The sequence below is a fragment of the Lonchura striata genome, chromosome 7, assembly GCF_046129695.1.
Source record: "Lonchura striata isolate bLonStr1 chromosome 7, bLonStr1.mat, whole genome shotgun sequence".
Lineage (NCBI taxonomy): Eukaryota > Metazoa > Chordata > Aves > Passeriformes > Estrildidae > Lonchura > Lonchura striata.
The window spans coordinates 6,264,348-6,269,471 of record NC_134609.1 but is presented as its reverse complement, the minus strand read 5'-3'; the positions used below and the strand labels follow the sequence as shown (position 1 = coordinate 6,269,471).

The 5,124-nt window shown below is 43.0% G+C and overlaps 1 long non-coding RNA gene across 1 annotated transcript; it reads right to left on the bottom strand.

Moving 5' to 3' along the window:
* Nucleotides 1-1,332: 1,332 nt before the first annotated feature.
* On the bottom strand, nucleotides 1,333-4,721 carry LOC144246599 (uncharacterized). Its single transcript, XR_013340254.1, has 3 exons — nucleotides 4,493-4,721; nucleotides 1,659-1,721; nucleotides 1,333-1,513 (listed from the first exon to the last, which is right to left on the bottom strand). It is a non-coding gene; the product is annotated as an uncharacterized LOC144246599 (long non-coding RNA).
* Nucleotides 4,722-5,124: the final 403 nt, after the last annotated feature.

The following is a 5,124-nucleotide window of genomic DNA, read 5'->3' as shown; positions in this document are numbered from 1 at the left end:
TATAAATACTGGGGTATTTTTACTAAAACTAACTTCAGTTAGGTGTTGGACTCTCCTTACATACAATGTACACTCACACAAGTCTTACCTGCCAGCTAATAACCTTATCACTGCTTGTATTCACTTGTATGCCACTAGACATTTACTAAGAAACTCGCTGTACTGTTTGGCAGGGAGCCAGTCAGGACCTGAAGTTAGATCAGAACACAGATTTGTAACTGCTTTGGACCACACCTACTACATAGAGCAAAGCACATCCTTATGGAGTGTTTGTTTGTGTTGAATAGCAGCTCAGCAAGTACTCTAAGGCTGCAAGTGAATTCCCATAAGGATGACAACCACAGTGTTCAGGGTCACATGCCATCTGCAAACTACTAAATGCAAAATGTTTCTATTACACAGAAGAGCAAGCAGAACAATCATTTCTTTATCCCAGCAAAGAACTCAGTACTACACCACATTTTCATTGGTGTCAACTGTCACCATCAGAAAGAAGCATCAAAGCAATGAAAATTCTTGCTGTGATTCAAGCTGCTGGGTAAGTAACCTCTAAATTATTCTGTTATTAATTGAGAAGTCTGTATAATCAGATTCTAATATCTCATTCCAAGTTCATATGCACAACAGAGTGCTCTTGGCTTTTGAGGTTTTTTTCTGGTTGTTGATGCATTAGTCAAAATTACCTGGTTCTGATTCTTTCAGCTGCTGTCCTGTGTGGGCTTAAGAGGAGCCCTGCAGACATGGTCAGTGCCTCCTGTGTGGCACAGCACGGCTGCATTGCCTGCTGTGCAGAGCTGCTGGAGTGGCCCCAGTGACCCAGCTCAGCCCTGAGCAGGTACTGCAGCCTCCTGCTGCTGGCATTGGCTCCAAGTGTCACAGTGCTGCTGTACAGTGGTCACATAGGCCTCAAACATGCTTGAGCCTTCCTCAACACAGCAGCTAACTGTGATTTTACCAATGAGATCAGAACAAACACAGTCAGAGGCACAGCAGTTCTTACCTTGTCTGGAGAGGGCTGTTTGGTGCTCAGCTTGTGAGACTTTGTGGCCACACACACAATCAGGGCTTAGGCTCAGTGACAAATGGGAGACCAGCTCTCACGTGCTTGATTTTACATGCTGCCCACTTTAAGCCAGCCCTTACCCCACAAAAAAAAAAAAAAAAAAAAACAAAAACAAAACAAAAAAAAAAAAAACCAAACAAAAAAACATCTTTGCATTAGTAGCTTGGCACAGCTCTAGCTGCCTGCTCTGTGCAGTAATCCAGTATTTCTAGACCAGTGATTGCAAATGTGTTTTTCTATGTGTAACCAAAGGAATACATGCAAGCCAGGCAGAGTAAGTACTGTCTTTATTGAAGAGTATATATAGTAGCAACTTGTTTACAAAAATTTCAGTAATGACACATTTTGATCTTTATTGTCCAAAGCTTTTGCCCCATGAAGTTGCTTGGTTTGCTACATTTTTTACAGCTTTTTCACCAGTTTCAGCGACTTTGTAGACTTCATCAAGTGCTTTTAAAAGAGAAAAAACAAAGGTAACTGTAGCATCATTGCAATAGCTGCCCCTTTCCCACCAGGTGTGGGACAAGGAGCAAGGTAGGGTTGAGGACCCTGTCTGGGTCATGACATTTTGAAATAAACACAAACATTACCATACCTTTCTGACCAGCAGCCTTAGCCTGTTCTGCTGCTTGCTGCACAGTCTGGTTCACAGTGTCAACTGCAGTTAAGAGAAAAAAATATGTCAATTAAGCAGTCTTTGCCCTTCCCCTAATTTCAACAGTCACATTTTCAAAGGGTTCCCTAAATGTTTCAGGGCTAGAAGATGAATAATTATTCCATAAGGATGGGCATCCTGAATTAGCAGTAGAGGTGCTATTAAGACTCTAGTTGCAGTTCCCCACAGTATCCATGTATCTTGGTATAGATGAAGATTATGGATGTTAATGTGGGGGACCTAGACTGTCAAGAAACAAACCCTAGTAGAGAATTAGGTGCAATAAAACCTTCCTTTTATTTAGCCTGGCTAGGATCTGCTGAGGGCAGTTTGATTGGCAGATATTCTTTTACCAACTGCATAAACTGGTGCTCACTTTCTGAACTGGCATGCTGTATGAGCAGCACATCAAAAATTATTTGTCTACTACTTTCTCTTGTACCTAAAGAAAATGTATTCTGTAAGAGACTAGAGTATTTTTAAAGGCATGGAAAAGTTCAATAGAAGAGACATACTGAAAAATGAAGAGCAAGAGAAGGTATTGTCTTAAAGGCCCGCAGCCTAGAAAACAGTGGTAAATAATTGGATGATCAGCTTCCAAAAGCTGTGATCAGAGAAGTCTTGCTTAGCAGAGTCAGAAGTTTGAGGTAAATGGCCTTGCATTGGACCTGTATTTATTTTATTACCCCTGGCTCCAATTACTACTTTTTAAAAAACATCATAGATGTCTTCTGCACTACAGATACTGAGGGGGTGGCTGACTGAGCAAGACATTCCTCATGGAAGTGGCAGGAGGGAGAAATGCTGAGGTAAGAAAAGATGTTTAAGGGGACTGGGAGTGTCTAAAACTTCAAAGGTCTCCAGGCTTGCACTGAATGTCTCTTCAACAGTGGTTTTATTAAGTGTTTTGTAAAACCAGTGACCTATTTCACCTGGAGCTTGTAGGACATTTAGGACTGCTTAAAAGACATGCTAATTATCATTACATGCCATCTTTTGCTGCAGTTTCCTAATGCGAATGATGTTCACTGCTCATAAGGTGCAGCTAAGAAAAATGCTTCCCATAGCAGTCTTGGGTCACAGCCAAGTTTGTAACTCCCTTCAGGACTTGTGGAATAGGTGCTAATTTTAGATACTTGCAAAGCTCAGTTGTGCCACTCTGTACTTGGCAATGGCTCATGGGACTGTGCCTTTGGGGCACATGCTGGTAGTTCAGAAACAAGGTAGACAGTCTTTCTTTACTTGAAAACTGGCATGAATCCCCCTTTATTTTCATTTAAATGGGGGTTTAGAGGGTACCTCTAGAATCCTTCCAGTCAGTGCAGTACTAACAGTGGTGTGATGAATTCAGCATCATGTGCTGTGTATTTACTGCCTGACCTCAAGGTATGTGCAGATTGCACAGAAGTATCCAAAGTCAAGCCCAGTGCCTGGGACCCCCCTCTGTTGGTTCCAGAATCCATCTCGAAATGGAAGAGCCATGCAGCAGTGCAGGACTTGCTGGGAAGATATAGGCAGCGTTCAGGCAAAGGGCTTCAGACAGATGATATCCAAAGAGCAGGTTCAGCTTCAAGTGCTTGGGACAGAGGGTGAAGGACTGCAGCTACTATTTATAAACTTTGCTCTTAGAGTCTGTTGACTCCTAAACACTTAGTTCCACCAGCTGATTGAGATTAGTACTCAGCTCCTCTGAAGATGACAAATGTCCCTTCTATAACATCCATATTGTCTTGCAGCATAGGAAGCAGTAGATGTTTTCCCCATGTTAAAGAAATTAGGAACATCAAAAAGCTGCCACAAAATATGTATTTCTAGGACAACTCTATGGCCAAATCAGAAAGAAATCTTCATTTGAAAAATTGATGGCTCCCTTACAATTGCCCACATCCTGGTGGTTTTTTTTTCATGCTTGCTTCAGCATAAAAGTAGCTGAATTAAGAATAAATCTAAATTATTCGGAAAAGAAAGTGGCTGTGGGATTATTCATCTTTCATCTTCCTAGCAAAGTGAACCAAGTCATGGTGAATAAGTACCAGGCTTCCCACTTGTTTCATTGGGCACATAGCCCACAAGTAATATTTCTATAGCATTTGAAGTCACAGCAAAATAACTGGTTTCAAGAGTTTAACTAAATGTCCTGTAAAGAAATATGAAACAGTTTCCAGTGCTCACATACTAAGCACAAACGCTTCAGGAATCTCAGCAGTGCAGGTCTCCATGTTAAAGCTCCACTAACAATGGTTATTTAACTTCAGGGCCAGTTCAGCAAAACTCTCTGCAGGAGTGAACTTGGCTCATGCCCTGAGCCCCTGCAGCTGCACTTGTGCTCGTGGTGGGGTGTGTGACTGCAGTGCTGGAGCACTGACATCAGGACACCTCTCTGGGCAGCACCAAGTGGGTCAGAGCTCTCAGAGCTGCTACAGAACTCATATTTGTCCTGGTTGGTCATACTAGGAAGCAAAGCCCTAAATAAGCAGCCTCACCTCCACTGTCAGCTTTCTGCTGTCCTGTCATCAATGCATCATCTAGGTACCCACGCACTATGAGCCAGAATAGGAAAAGTTGTTGGAAACCCAGCAGTTAATATCGGACCTTCACTTACTATAGTATTAGAGGGCTTGGAGGTTACAGGATGCCTGACCTCACCCTTAAGGGCAGCATCTATAGAATTCACGCCCCAGGGGCAGATTTTCTCCCACCAGCAGGGGCGGGAACAAAGCAAATACTTTAACACCCAAGGCACAGGAGCAGGGAAAGGAGCAATTTCTATTTACCTGCAACTTGTGCAGCACTTTCAGCTTGTTGCACAGCTTCCCCAGCGAGCTTCTTCCCGATCCCAAACATGGCTGCGCTCAGTCCTCTCTCCGTGGATGAGACGGGTGAGTAAATCCCTAAATTCGGTTCTGCTACACTGTTTGGCAAAGTGCAGCTTTTTATAGACAAAGCAGGACTCCTCCCAGTAGTTAGAGGGCAAATGCAAACTGGAGCTGGGAAAAGTCATGAGCCCTTGTTGGGTGATTAATATACCAGGCATAAAAGGGTGAAGAGACATTAATGTTTGTTATGATTTCCTCCCCAGAGAGAGGGCGTGGATTCATCGGCAGAAGTTTTCCATAGCCCAGGAATGAAAGCTTTGTTTTTCCATATCGGGGAGTTGGTAAATAGTGTGCATGCCACAGCTGTCCTGACCAAAGGCTCCAGTGCTGCAGGGGGATAATGCAGGCTGGCACAGCCCGTTGTGAACCAGGCAGAAAAACATTGCATTGCAAAACACTCCGCTGAAGAATTGCTTAAATCAACTCTGTCATTTCAAAACCTTACATAGAAAAGTATCCAGTTTCAGATGATTGTTGCTCACATTCTTTTGATTCCCAGTGGGACTTAAAATTCACGGTTAAAAAAAGAA